The sequence below is a fragment of the Corvus hawaiiensis genome, chromosome 14 (assembly GCF_020740725.1).
Source record: "Corvus hawaiiensis isolate bCorHaw1 chromosome 14, bCorHaw1.pri.cur, whole genome shotgun sequence".
NCBI lineage: Eukaryota > Metazoa > Chordata > Aves > Passeriformes > Corvidae > Corvus > Corvus hawaiiensis.
Genome location: NC_063226.1, coordinates 1,654,437 through 1,670,279, shown reverse-complemented (window position 1 = coordinate 1,670,279; position 15,843 = coordinate 1,654,437). Strand labels below are relative to the sequence as shown.

Genomic DNA, 15,843 nt, shown 5'->3' with positions numbered 1-15,843 from the left:
GTGAGAAAGAACAACACTGGCTGGGTCTATTTGTGTTTGTAAGTCTATTCGGTGTTTACAGAGCAGTTTATTTTATGTTCTGCTTTAAAAAAAAGAAAATCAATATGGGCTGTTTTGAAAACAAGCAAACTGTAATTAAAGGCATTGATGGATAGTTACATTAACAGCTCTTCACCAGCTAATCTGGGACCATCTCTTCTGCAGTGGTCTGAAAAGGTTAACAGCGTATGGATGCCTCCACTTGCCACAGCTCCCACACAGCCCTGCCAGGCTGGGGAATGGTGTGAGAGTGCTGGCCTTCTGGAAAAGCACACTGTGCTCCAGCTCAGTTCCTGCTGCCAAAAGTGGCCACACAGGACACGGCTTTGCCAGGCAGGCACATCATTGACTAGTGTAAGTATTATTATTTTTACTTTTTTGGCAATGTGGATCAAGCAGGCTGAATCAGCAAGTGGGTGTGTGTGGAGCTCAGAGGCAGCTAATGGGTGTTATTGAGGTTTTGGGCTTTTTGTTGATGAGAACTCTTGGTTAAAAAGAAAAGTCAAAAAAGAAGACGTTTCAAAAAAATCACCTGAAGGCACTGAATATATTCAGAAAAACCCAGAAATGAATAATGCATTATTTATCTTCTACACATAACGGATTTTTTAAAATTATGCTGCTCTTGATCAGTTTCCAATATATGGTCATGGAATGACCAGCTCAGGCTCTGGGGCAGAGCTGTGGTGTTTGTGTGGGGCCTGGCACAAGGAGCTGTGGTTCCCAGTTAAGCCATGCCCAGCTGTTCCTAGGAGGTGCCAAGGTCAGGGTGCAGCTGTGCCTGTGCCCAGCTGTGGGTGCAGCTGCTCTGGGCTGTCCCGAGGGCAGCCTGGCCTGGGACACGGCTCCTCGCTGGGGATGCTGCAGAAGAAGTGACCCTGTAAGTTCCCTTCTTCGCTTGTTTCTTTATCATCAGCATAGCTTTCATCACAGGGCAGAGAAAAGAATCATGGGAGAGGTAATAGTTTTATCCTTTTAGATACAGTATATAGTTCTTTAATGGCACAGTTCTTAAATTACAGCTAATAGTTCACAAACTCTTCAGAGTAAAATGAAATTGTTTTGGTTATTTCAAGTGTCATGGGGAAAGGTTTCTCATTCTTGTGAGTATCTGGGTAGTGGCATAGCCATGAAGAAAAGTGAATTGGGAAGAAGGTAAACCGTGGTAAAAGCAGGGAAACTGAAAATGCATTGAAGGGATAATTGACAAGTCATCACCCCTGTTATTGATTTCCTCACAGCAGAGAAAGCTTTGTAGCAGATGAAAGCCTGGCTCTTCATTCTCCCACCTTGAAGAAAAGTGGTTGTAGGGAGAGCATTTGGTTATTGCTCTCAACTGGGTAAAATACTTGAGGGCTTTGTTTGGCTGAGCTTACCTGTTTGACTCTAATATAGGCAGATTCACTGAAAGGGGGAAAATTGTTTAGGAAGCTGAAGAGGTGAACTGTATGGCAGTGGCTATGCTTTTATCAGTCTATAAGAGGCAGCTAAAATGTGTCAAGAATATTCTGCAGTCCTCCTGTAGGACTCTTCATCCTCTGCAGTAAAAGCATGAACCTGTCACAGCATTTGAACACCTGAGCTAATCAATCTCCATCTCCTATGGAGGCTGATGTGGGACTCGGGCTGCATCTCAGTGATGTAGGAGCTGCTCTGCTTGCACTGCTCTCACATCCTCAGCACAGATCTCTCTGAGGGCCAAAACCAGCCAGGGAACTCCTCACAGGGTAGAAAATGCCATGTATTCAAATGTATTATCACAGGATGAAGCAGAGTCAAAGTCATTTAACAATGAATCATCAAAAACATCTCTGGCCAATTTAAAAAAAAAAATCACTGAAGTATTTCTGAGTGGCTGAGTAACCTCTAGAGCAAGAAATAACACTTGTAACTGTGAAAAGAACCAAGTGAAGAGGGATTATAAATTAGAGAACTTTATTCATAATAATGTCATAAGAGGAACAAGTAGAAGAATAATATTGCTCTATCAAATATCTTGTGTGTCTGGATCCCTATGAAAAACATAAGAAAGCAATTGAAAAATATATACAATGAGAGAGAGGAACTGGAGGTCTCAGCACAGTGTCAAACTTATGATGTAGTTGGTGTACAGAGACTTGAAGGAATAATTCACATAGTATAAATCCTAAATGGAATTTGAATTTTACAGGAGTATGTCTTGCAAAAAAAAAAACCAAAACCAAACGAACCAAAAATGCAAAGTGAGGGGATATTCCCTTACTATAAGAACATCAACAGGGATTAAGAGTCTGTAGAAGTATGGAAAAAATAGTAAAATCCCTCTGATTTCTTCAACCTGATACAGACCCCAGATATGGAACCCTGGGTTTTAGAGACATTTTGTGAACACTCATTAAACTGCAGGTTTGTTAGCTCAGTTTAATCTTTTCAGTGTATATAATTAAAATATAGACTATGTTGATTTTCACAGGTTAAGGCTTTTTTAAAAAAAAATCCAAACCAAAACACCAGATAAAGGCATAAATTAAAATTACATATGGGATTGGAGAAGTAAAAAAAAGGGAAGGGAAATTGGGACACGGGAGAAATCACCTGGGAGGAACTCGTTGAGAATGTGCTGGTGGGGGCACAAAATTGGAAACTGCATCACAAAACAACAGTGTGCTCTTTAGGAAAGAAAGGAAGATAATGAAAAAAACAATTGATTTCAATAAAATTCAGTGAGTGTTGAGCTGTGCTTCGTGTGAACCCAGATGGGGTGAAATAAGGTTAAAGACACTGTGAAGAAACAATAGCTTTTATTGGTTTTAATTCTTTTAATGGAGGAAGGAGAAGAAAGAGGCACAGAAAGGGTAGCAGGAGGCCAATTTGGATAAATCAGGAGTTGTTAAATCATCCTAAAACTGAAGTACGGAAGAGTCAAGGTTACCAAGGGTGAAGGCATAGGTACAGAAATAGGAAGGTGAGTGTACAAAAAGGGATGCAGTTCTGTAAAATATTCAGACATTACTTCTGTCTGCTACCACTAAGGAAAACATTTTTTTTAAAATCACATTGAAAAATGAGAAGTTATTGAGTGAGAAATCTCAGATGTACAAGTGTTTGATATGTTTTTCCTGAACTAAAAAGGCCAACTGTGATTTCTTGAATGAAGCAGTTAATTTTAATGCCAAAAGGGCAAAATAGGCTCTAATAGGAGAAGATAGAAGAGCTGGGTTATACATTTTCAAGATAGTTGGGCTATATTAAATTAACCCAACAGGCTGAATCAATCTCACAGCCATTCACAAAGATCTTAGAGATGCTGGAGGACAGGTGAGGCTGTGAAGACTGAGAGTGGTGTCTGGGATTTTTTTAAAACATAAGAGCAGGAGAATTAAAGGTGAGGCAGCTTAATTTCAATTTTGGGAAAACCAGCAAACCGAACATACCCCTGGTTTTTCTTTCCACTTTTCTTGCTCTAGTCCCCAAGCAAATGTCTCATTGAAAGTGTCCAGATGGACAACTCCAATAAGTGGAAGAGCTCCTTACAATTAAAACTTAGGAAAGTTGTCCTGCACCTTTTCCTTCCCCTTCCCACCCCATGGACAGCCCTGTGTGCTGGCTGGCTTTAATTGCAAATATCACCACATTTTTATCCTCATGCCTTGGGTTTGCTGCACTGCAGGTCCTCTGGTATGTTTTGAAGTAAACTCTGCTATTGATGCATTATTAAGTGGATATGGGGTTAGTGCAGCCTTAGAGAAAAATTTTTCCAAGGGCTGTAATTTCTTCAGCGAGAGGCAGGTTCTGTTTGATTCCAGACACTCTGTAGATAAATATTCTGCAGGGTGAATTTCCAAGTGCTGTCCAGTACCTGGGCTGACTTATGTGCCCAGAGTGAAAGTTCTGTTTGCATCAAGAGAAAGACACATCCTGGTATCCCTGCACAAGCAGCACCATCATATTTTGCGCTCTCTTCTAGGAGGGAAAAAAGGAAATCATATTGTTCCAGTGACAAATCCTTCCCGTCTCAACTAGAAACTAAACCAGTGCCCTGCAGGAACCTGCCCTGCAGGAAAGTTCCAGCTTTAGTCCCAAGCCAACACAGCTTGTCAGCTTCCTACCCAAAGTTTCTTTGGTCATCAGTGAGAAAGCCCAGGAAGTCTGGGATAAACTTGCACCTTAAATGTGAGCACAGTGCCCTGTGAGTGACATTTAGAGGAGTTTTGCTGCATCTTGTCATTTTAACTTAAATCTTTGACAGCCTTGTTGTGTGGACCCCGAATCAGTGGTTTGGTTTCCTTCCCAAAGGATTTGCTGTGTTTTATTTTTAAAACGCATAAACATTTTTATATAATTAATTATTTAAATGACCAGAAAATGTAAACCTCGCTGTTCAGCTTTTAAATTGTAACACCAAGTTGTCGTGGGTGTGTTTGCTTGTTCCTTCTTCTGTTGGTTTTGCTTTGTTTGGTTCTTCTTTTAACCAAAAATAGGTCATGGTCTCTGTCCAAACCCCTCCATCCATCAAATTCTGAGGGAAGCTCAGATCTGGATTTTTCATACTTTGAAAATCAAATTAGTCTTCAATTATTTAGGGACTTCAATTTTCCTTATGAATGCAAATTCCTAAAGACTTTTCTTACCCAGAAGAGTGTCTTCCTCATAGATTAACATTACTGTAGGTTACTGGGGTTCTGGGGTCCAGTCGGGACGGCCGGACGTAGACGGTGACGGATGGAGACGAGAGATCTCTATAGGCAGGTCTTGGGACACAGCCGGTTTATTGTAAAGGGCGTGGGTATTGGGGCACTGCTCAGAGCTGGTAGACTCAGCTCTGAGCAGGCCCAAGAGAGCAAGAGAGTGAACGGGTGAGAGAGAGAGTGTAAGAGCAAGAGTGGAAGAGAGAGCAGGAGAATAGAATGGAAGAGAGAATGAGAATGAGAATGAGAATGAGAATGAATAGAAGAGAGAGAATGAGAATGTCTGAAGTCCTGGTTACAATACAATAAATCATCTTCTGCACTGAATATTCTAATTGTCACTAACCAATCTAATACAAGATACAAATCCTATGGCATTTACATACAGCCTATAAGAGTTCTTATATTACCATAGAGTGTTACATCTTAACTTCTAAAAACTGCTCTTTGGACCCCTTCTGCTGAGCTAGTAGGGTCTGCTCTGACCCTTGGACCTGTTTGCAAGCAGAGGGTATTGTTCCATCAAGAGGGGATTACTTCAGTGGCCATACCATTGTTTTCTAGTTGTTCAGTAACTAAGACCTGGTATTTCAAAAGTGGCTTTCATTTCGATGTTGCCTGTAGTTTTCATATTCCCAAAATCTTTTGTCAGGCAATCATATTTCCAAGGCTTTCCTGTTTCATCTTCCCCAACACATTACCAAAGTTACTTTAGAGTTTAATTACTGTTTTGTGTAAGGTTTAAAATCAATAATCTTGCAGGAGCTTCTGCACTGAGAACTGAAATTTACAGTGTCTGTATGGGAGGTATGCAGCAATATTTGTATCTTATAAGTTTTTTCTGAACTTGAAATGCCACATGAATGCCTTCAGCATTGCAGCAGACCAGAAAAAGCGATCTAACATAGAAATATGTCCTGGCCTATGAAAGTCTTTACAACTTTGATTTAAGTACGTTCATCACAATTACAGCAACCCAGCCTCCCGGACTCGTTGCAGATGTTTCTAATTTATAAGCCTTGGGCTCATTTTTCATATGGAGTTTTTAAGGTTGTTTGATTTACTTTTTTTTTTTTTTGTTAATAGATTGGTCATCCTCATATCTTAATAAAACAAAAATTGAATTATATGCACCACTAAGCAAGCATGACAGGACTTTTGCTAGCAGATGTAAAGTGTGAAAACCTGTGGGAAAATCCTATTCATTTTAGGTTCCACTTGAGAACGCTGCAGTGCACTGCAAATGGATTCAGTCTGAAAGAGACAGAAGCCAGGGAACAATGGAAATCAATGATTTGAACCTAATTAAAAAGACCTGATAAAAATTCTGGAGAGCCAGATGGCAAAGTCAATTTCTCAGTATAATATCTGTGCAGATAAAGAATATGATTAGCTGTTGACATTCTGCAAGGGTAGAATGATCTTATCAGCGGGATGTCAGAGTATTTCTTTAACAGTATTAGACTGTGCTTTTATGACTATTGTACACCTGACTTAATGGAAATCATTTTTCTTCCAGGAAGTATGAGACATAATGTTTTTCTCAGATGTCACAGTGCAAAACTCACGAGTTGGTTATCTTGATAAAAGCTTTACACTCTGACCGCTGAAGGCAGACACATACATGACTTGAACATTAAAGCTGGAATCAAAGGGCAATTATAGGTGCTGGTGAGCACTTTTGTGAGTATTTCTCTCTACCTTTGTGTTTATAGTCTCCAGCCAATTCTGTTGAATTAGGAGTAAATTTTGGAAAAGGAAGTTTCCTGTACATATGTGTAGTGAAGCAAATGTTTCAGTGCCTTCAGCTGAGATGTTCAATTTTTGTGCAAAATGCTTAAAAAGACAAAATGAATAAATTATGTGATGGCTCCATAGCTAAAACAGTCACGCTGGAGAAAAGATTTCTGCTATATTTTACCTCCTCCTCCACTTTATAGACTGGGAACAGCAAAGTGTAGACTAAAAAGGGGTGATCTGAGACTTTTCCTGGGAGGAAGAAGGGCCAAATTGAAATGCTTTTACAGGAAGAATTAAATCTAGGTCCTGGATATGCCAGGCAAGAGTGGTCTGATCACATATCTACTGAGTAAAACAGAACTTACGATCATACACCATTATTTTCTCATTGTCTTCCCTTGAGATGTTGGCTATAACCATTTGTAATAAAGGTTTCCATGTTAATTTACTGCCGTATTCAGAGATCTAGAAGGAATGTGGGTGCTAGCAGGATTATGAGCCATTTAATTTTGGTTTAAAAACCAGTCACCTGGGTGTTGTTGATGTTAGGTTTGGGGTAAAGATGACTTGAAAGCTTTGCTTGTTCCTGAATTAAGCAGGCAGTGGCTGGTTCACTGCGGGATGTCCCAAACCCCAGGGAGCTGATGACTGGTGTGAGCTCTTGTCCCCTTCAGAAGTTCTCTTGCCATAGCTCCTGTCTGTATTCTCAAGACAAGAGTTGCAGCATGGGTGGAAAATTAGGAAAAGAAGCGTTTGCTAATTGAAAAGATGTCTGTGTTAAGTGGTCTGGATTTCAAGGGCTGGTGATCAGGTCAGCTGGGGCTGCTGGCTGGCGCTGTTTCACTCTAGGTCCTGGACACCTGAGTGTGTCCAAACTGCTGTTAAGGGTAGTTTTGTGGTCAGGCCACATTGCATTCTTTCCCCTCCCTGTGCTTGGTGAGTAATCCTTCATTGTGCAGAGCAGCAGAGACATGTCACATTTAACTTTCCTGGAGTGTTGCTAAATGTATATCTGTATGTGACTTCCTTATTTTTTTCATCCATAAAAAGAAGCAATCTGCATTAACTGCCTGTATTTCATGCATTACTACATTTTATTACATGCATCAAACCAATACCCACTTCTGTGTTCATAAATATTAGTGTCTCTAACATAACCATTACACATTTATTCTTTTGAATTCAGACAATGTGAAACATAAGTTACAGCTCTTTAAAAAAGCCTCAATAATTATGGACAGCCTGTGATGCAAGCAGCTCAGGTATAAATTTTAGAACAGATGAATCTTCCTTAAACTACACTAATTAAAGTTGCTTCAAAAATCTGGGCTAAGGATAAAGCAGATAATGCTTTACACAAGTAAAACACAAGACTCTCTGACAAGGCTTGCCTGGCACACAGTGCAGGGGGAACAGTTCTGAGTAATTGAGCGTTGAAATCTTCTTTCTTTATAGTTTTCAGATAAAATCAGAAGCAGAACTGCTGACTAGCAATTGGCAAACAGCAATATTCAGATCCTGACTTTAAAGCAACCTAAATTACTCTGTTTCACTTGCATATTTTAATTTAAACACCTTTTAAACACCATCTGAACCCTTTAATACTTTGACTATGTCTCCCCTGGGAATTCTAAAGGACTGGCTGAATATAGGACGTGGCTCACGGCAGTCATTGACTCATGCCCTTTATTGAGATATTAGACTTCATTATGCTAATGTCAGAATTTGTCTCTGTCCATGCTGAACACTGAAAGAGGAGTAACACTTCTTATTAAGTGATAATTGATGAGGTGACACAGATGAGGAGTCTCTCTGCAACAAGATGCAGCTTGGGATAATCAGGGTTCCAATAACTGATCACCAACTGGCTGCTGTGCATAGGAGCTGTCACTAATGCATTATTCTATAGACAAATGCAGTTCCCATTGTCACAGTGTAAAAAGTCACTGTATTGACAGTCCTTTCTCTATCCTTAAAACAATTTAGAGGCCTGGAAATCCTCCTACTGTGGAAACAAAAAGTGTAGCAGAATTTATCTGCTGCCTGATGACTTTCATAACTAAGAGTGAAACTAATAAATTCTCTCTTAAAAACTATACCTGTATTTCCTTCATGATATAGTTCAATGAGGTATTTCATAGGTGATTGGACCCCATCTAATCTTCCAGGATTTGGAAAGCTCAATTTTTCCTTTTAATCTGTGTTTTGTACTGCATAGATATCAAGATAACATTTGTAATGCAAATGACTTATGCAATTTGTATTTTTGAAGTTGAAATTGTAATAATCATTTAGTCCTCAGAGTGAAAGTCATTTTCCAGCCTTTATTTCTTCACCCTTATGTTCCCCAGTAACTTTGTGTGTGTGGTTGTTCTAGATCTGCATTTCTTGATGCTGTAGTTAGTTCTGTTTTATTGTACAGCCCATCTGCAGCACTGCTGGGAGTATATCTGATGATCTCATTACTGGATCAAAGCTTCAGTCTCTTGGGTCACAACCCTGCCTAATGTTCTTGTGCAGACCCCTCCAGACTTCCACTAAAAACAGCACTTTGTGCTCATAAAAGCAATTGCTCAGGACATAAGCAGCCAGAAAAGAAAAAAAATAAAGCACTATAAAAAGTACTTGAGGCTTTTGAGTAAAAAAAAAAAAAAAAAAAAATGGTTTACAGTATCAACTTTTCATTCTATCTGCTTGCCACATTGGTCTGTCATGACCAAAACTCAGTCATTTATTATTTTATGAAGAGAAAACATAGAAAAAAATGAAGCTTGAAGACCGTATTTTAAAAACATAATTTATGATCCTGGAATGAGACTCAAGAACATTTTTATTTTTCAGATGCTGTTCTCTTTCTTTTACCTACATTAGATGAACATGGCACTGTTTTATGAATTGTAAAAGCTTCCTATCATTAAGCTGTGATGGAATATAATGAGAAAAAATATGGAATCTTTTTTTCCTGTTCAATGGGAAGACTTTTCCAACTCAGCCAGCTGACAGCAGAGGAGCAATCTGTTGTGGAAAGAGGCATCCCTGGGAATAGATAAGCAGGGGCAGCCTTGAGATAATGCAAGCTGAGGTCTCACCTGCACGCAGGAGTGACAGCAGTGCCTGCAAGCTCGGGTAACTCGAGTAGAGAGCCAGTGCTCCCCACTCCAGGTGAGACTCAGGCAGGATGGGTGTCCCTGCAGCAGCCCAGGCTGGCTGGGAGTGCTGGGGGAAGGAGCTGTCCCAGGGCACAGGGATTTCTGTGGGACACAGGAATGGTCACTCCCAAGGGATCCATCACTTCTGGGGCTTTGAGGCCGGCTGTGTTTCAGTGTCCCCCCACTGAGTGCTTCTGTAAAACGATGGATGGAACCCCTGTGTTCCCCAGGAGTGCAAAGTTCAAATATTCTCTCATGGGAGCTGCAGGTAACTCCAAATGAGAACTGGAGTGCAGCCATAGCTTGTGTTAGGACGTGGGATATATTCACACATCTAACAATAACTAGCATTGTACATCAGTTGGTCATTCTAACAATAACCTTTGCAAAGATGCCAATAGAAACAGTCTGAGAGTGCTAGGTACTGCCTTGTGAGGAAAGCTAGGCCATCACTGAAATTTGATAGAACCTTCTGGGAATCTGCCTGATGGGAAGAGCACAAAACCATCTGTGTTCCTCCTCAAGGCAGGAACCTACTGCAATTTTTGAAGGTTTTAGCATTGCAGGACAAAAGGTATTTTTCCTGAAACTTTGTCTTTGCATTTAGGTGCCTCTTCTACTCTTGCCAGTACAAATATCCACCTGCTTTTCCTTACCCTGCATAATCCCTCATTTGGAAAAAACAAAGAAGGGAGGAAGGCATGAGAGAGAAAGGGTTTGCAGATCCTCTAGCAAAGAAGATTTTAAAGCTTAAGTAACTGCAATGTGAACTTATTGCCACATGTAATATTGCTTCTTGATTTATCACCTTGGAAACAGCCTGAAGTCTTTGTTTTGTGTAGTTGCTCTACCGTGATTTAAAAGCAGAGGATGAGAGAGACATAGATCTTATAAGATTTAACTCTTCCATGGTAAGAACCTATAATCAGATATATTAATTGCTTGGTTCTGGCCATAGTTTCTGAAATAGAAAGGCGTCCCATGTGAATTAACAGAGTACTTATCACTATATCAAGTTTCCTCTTCATACCAGTAAATTTGCTCTTCTGCCTTTTAAACAGACAATAAAATAAACATGTTAGGATCAACATTTTCACATTTCAGAAATTTTGGATAAAGAAGCTTCTACTGCTTTTCTGAAAATATGTGTAACTGGCACTCCTAAAACTAACCTGGTATGGTGCTGTTGGCTCAGAGAGCTGCAAGGGGAGTATCAAAACCAGCTTAAGTAGCTTGTGCCAAGCTAATGGCTGCATGCTTGTGTTTGTGTGCCTGTCTGCTAGAGAAGTGCTTATTAAATAACCCCAAATAACACACTTCTGTGCAGATAGATGGACTCGGAATTTTCCCTGAGTGATGGTATAGGAATCCTATTACCCAGCCTGAGTGACTCTGAATGAACTGGGGGAATCACAGCACATGTCGTTTAATGCTCTCCTATTTTTCCTCCTGATAATTTGTGCAGAAGGAGGATTGATGTTTCTCACAGTAGTCTCTCTTTCGTGTTGCTTTTGTAATCTTTACTGATATGAATTAATATTTAGCCACTTCTCTTTTTACTAAATTTTGTTACAAGTGTGTAGTATCAGCACTCCCCTTGAGCACAGTCCTTCTCAGTGCAAAGCACCACGTAGCTGTAATTCCTCTGGTTTTCTCTGTGAGCTCAGCCCAGTCAGTGCTTTCAAAGACTGTTCTTTAATTTTGCAAAGCCTCGAATTTAATATTATTTTGACCTTTTTAATATTCTGGGTTTAGAGTGTTCTCCAGGCTACAGTATTTCACCAAGTGAATGAGTGACTACAATTTAGGATTTGAATCGGGGATTTAGGTAGGACCAAAATAAATTTCCTTAATCTGTAGATGAGATAGTTTAAATAATCATGGTTTCCAGGCTGTAATTTTCTGGTTTTCCTCAACAACTCTTGCTGCTACAGTTTCTTCCTGTAAATCAGAGTTTTTATTTAATCGAAACTGTGCATGGAAGTTCTGTTGAGTTGCTTTTTTACCTCTCTGTCCATCACAGTCTGAATGGTGGGAGGTACTGACACTGACACTGGGGTAAATTCTTCACATCACTGAAACAAACATTCTGTCTTCTTAGATTTTTAGACTGGGGAGAGTTTTGATTTCTCTCAGCTCACTGAGCATTATTTGATTTGGTTGTTCTTCAGATTTCTTCGAATTTGCATGCATTTATCTTTGTGTTTTCTGGAATGCTGTATTGCAAGATAAAGTGAATTATAGATTAACATGCAAGTGGACAATGCAAAATAACTAGAGTATACAAAACATAAGGAAAATTTAAACAGCTCTTGGTGATTGGAGGGGTCAGGAAAATATTTACCTCAGAATAAGTACCTTTGCAGCAGACATGTGTAAATTAACCATTTCAATTGGTACTGACTTTTCCGCCCCCGCTGTGATACACACATGGGGATTCGGGGGTCAGCAGCTCTTAGGGAGTCCCTAGAAACTGTTTGCTGACTGATCAATGTGTAATTAGGGAACAAATTGGAGGAGGTCACTGAAAAGGGCAGTCCTAATATCAGAGGCTGAAGGGGATTATCTCATCTGCCTCATTGCTGAATCAATCTTATCCCCTTTCCAACCAACAAAATTCAATTAACTTTTATGAATTATTTAGCCACACTGAAGCCTTAGATAGTATTAATATTTGTGTTTCAGCCTGTTTTGTGCAAGGAATATAAAATATTGCTTCTTTAACATTAATCAAACTGCAATGTAAAATGTAATTTTCTATTTCACTGTTTTAAGAAATACCTTCTTAATCATGCCTGATGCTGACTGAAAAATGTTACACGGTAGCTTTTGCTTATGTTTAGATTATGAATTGCCTCAGGAGAATATCAGGGATTCTATGTAACTTAAATTATAGATTTCTATTTTTTTTTTTACTCAACGACAGCTTTTTAAACAAAAACTTTTAGAACTTTGATGCTACCAGACAAATTGCAATCTGCTACCACAACCCAAGAAGGAAGGGTTCGAACAATGTTGCTACAGTATTTATTAGTCTTTGACTAAAGAGTTCAGTTCTTATCTGAGAAATTGTGCTCCAGAGAAGCTAAGAATAAAACAGGATTGACTTGTAGACAGGAAAGGCTTATTTTGTGTCTCAAAAAATGAAAGATTGTCAGTCCTTCACTCACTTCCTGCACTGTTCTTAGTATTATAGCAATGATCTAGTCATCAAAACGCAGAAATTAGGAATTTGAAGGCTTGACAAGCCAATCACAACAATGAGAATGTCTCTTGCAAGTACTCAGTGAAATAACAGACAGGCTTGGAGGGGGCAGAGCGAGACTGCTCGAGTGCTGGTGGAGCCACTCGTGTCCATATTGCTGTGAAGGGGTAAAAAATCCTGTACAACTCGTTCCCCCAGCTGGTTATTCAAACTCCTGGGGGAGAACTGGAGTCTGCAGTAACTTCGTGTTGCTACCCCACCACTGGCACTCCCTCCTGAGCTGGTGGCTTAAACTGGTGGGAGGATGTGTGCAAAAACCAGAGTCAGAGCAGGGAAAGTGTGAACTGCAGCTCTAGACCTTAAATAATTTACCTTGGGAGTTTTCTTCTCAAGCATTGTGGCCACTGCAGTCAGCACTTGTGCATGTAAATGAGTTATCCAGCAGCTGTGTGCTCTGCTTTTGTTTGGGCTGGGACAATATTGCATGACATCCCCCCTCCTTGAACTATCATATCCTTCACCATCCATCAGGCATTTTATCAGTCCCCTCTGTTTTCTCTTGAATTTCCTTTGGCTGATTTAATATTAAATTTTACTCTGATTTTCTACTGCATCTTTTCCATTTACTTTAATTAAATGTCTGAGCCTTGTGGATCAAGATAACTTTTATTAAAGTTAATAAATGGATGGTCCTTATTTGTAGTTCCTTGCAGTTTCTCCTAGGTTCATCAAAGCCAAAGATTTTAAAGATAGAACAAGGTTATAAGAGAGATGGCAAATCTGAATACTGAGGAATTTATGACATGAATTTCAAATGCAAGTAGCTAATTTTTCCTTAAGAAAGCACAAGTAGAGCGTTACCAATGAAGCTGGAGAGATACCTTTGTGAAACATCTCAGTCAATCGCATGTCAAACACGATTGGCTGAGATAAAAATTTACTTACAAAGCACCGAGGTTTCCACTGAAATTTGGCATGTTGATTGTAGATGGTGAATAATTTACAATCTCAGCAGTGCTGCCAACGCCAGTAAGAAATGCTAATTCTTGTACAGGAATGTGCTGCTCAGTAACTTCGATTTTACTCTCTGCTCTTACAAGTGTCTCACCTTTCCAGTGAAGGGAGCTCAGAACTTATTTTTCTCAGTGTCAAAGCTGTGTGTGATAGAATGGCAGCATTTATCACACTGATGGGCTGCTGCTGGAAGCTGTTTGTGTTGTACAATCCTATAAGTTTAGCTCCAAAATGTGATGTAGAAAGATGCATCTGCTTTATCTTCTTCCCTTTCAGTTGTTCTCTTGCATTATATAAACAAGAGTTGGGGAGGAGAAATTGTTTGAAAATCATTTTTTTTCAGTTGCTTGGGGATTTCTCACTGTCAGTGTCAATAGAAATAATAGCATTGATATTAGCTATCAAAACCAGAGCTGTACAGGATTTTTTTTATTAATTGCTGTAGACTGTGGTCTTGCAGCTAAAGCACACTGAAGTCAGGCTGCTCCCTTTTTCTCAGCATCCTCCCAACAGTTTACAACTAATGCCTGTTCAACAATATAAATGCTATGCAGATATAATTTGCACATCACTGTTAATTCTTTGATTAGTTCAAGAGGAATATTAATGTTCATTATTAGTGTAGAACTCAATTAAGATTTCTGCTGTTGCTTATAATAGTTTACCAGGTTTTCTGGAATGTACACAAACTGATTGAGATGTGTGCGTGTGTATATATATATAAATAGAATGTTGGTTCTATTAACCTGCTGATATTTTGGTTTTCTTTTGGCATACTCGTGGCAATTTCTGGTAAAAAAATAGAAATAAATTGAAGATTTATAAAGATAAATTTTTATGAATTTATTTTTTATAAATTTATTTTTTATAAATTTATATTTTTGTAAATATAATTTATAAAGATAAATTGAAGAAATGCAGGACTATAGAGAAATCAGAGGCAACTGTAAGGGATAAACAAGAGAAAACACCATTTTCCACTGCTTATGGAGTTGTCCATTCAGAAATGTAGCTCAGTAGCACTAAGCCAGCCTTGCAATAAAATCCAGGGAATTCAGGCTTCTCGTTAGCACTTAAAAATCTGTCTAGACTTTATGCCACTGCCAAATTTCCTTATGCAAATGCTCACAAACACGTTAATATTGTGCAGCTGGCCTTATGGGATGTGTAATTACCCTGACAAAACTGAGGATAGCTTCAAAGTCAAGTATTTGCTTAATTTCAGCAACTGCTGAACCTGATTTATACCTTCAGCAAGTGACAGCCTTTTGAGTTTTAATGGAGGTTTCCACTTAAATAAAGGGAACTGGACTTCCTATACACCCTGCAGAAACAGTGAATAAATGTCCTTTAAGTGGATAGAAGAGTTCTGTGGGAAATATGAACGTTTACAAACTTAAGTTTACATCTGAATCAAAGTTTTTCCCTTTGAATGTGTGGCACTGAGTATTTGTCAGGACTTTATTGTACGTGGCATCACAGTGCTTAGGACTGAGCAGGCTGCAGAGCCCTCTGCCATCTACCAATATCAGCAAAGTCATATTTATTAGGCTACTAACTGTACTTGAGCCTAATGCCAGTAATGTTGATGTTTTTAAATCCAGAGAGCGTGAAAATAATTTAAAATTAATTTCCAGATCTTTCAGGCAGAACTCAATACCACAGTGCAGGTCTCCACAATAGCAAAGAAAACTGTTTAAGCCCAGTTAAGGATCTTACAAAATACTTGTTTGTGGATGAAATATTTTCTGGTAATGGTGGTTGGGCAGTCCAACTTCCCGACTGAATAAGTGGTACTGACCCTAAGCACTTTAAAGTTTGAAAAAATTAATGAAAAATAAGGCTAGAAAACCTGATTAAGAAAGTTTTAAGCCTGCTTCTATAAAATAGGTCTGTTTGAATAAAAACTTTTAAAATGCTGTACAAATAGCAGCAGATATGGCAATTTTTCACAAGATCCTATCTAGAGAGTGATAAGGGTTATAAGATTGCCCTGGTGCAACAAATAACAGTCAAAATTTCCACGTTT

The 15,843-nt window shown here is 39.1% G+C and overlaps 1 long non-coding RNA gene across 2 annotated transcripts in view; it reads left to right on the top strand.

Annotated features, from left to right (window-relative positions):
- The first annotated feature begins 227 nt into the window (after positions 1 to 227).
- The window catches only part of LOC125333491, an 80,003-nt gene continuing 64,387 nt past the window's right edge, over positions 228 to 15,843 (top strand). For both annotated transcript variants that reach the window (XR_007206881.1, XR_007206883.1), the window contains exon 1: positions 228 to 393. This is a non-coding gene — a long non-coding RNA (uncharacterized LOC125333491). The remainder of the gene's footprint in view (positions 394 to 15,843) is intronic.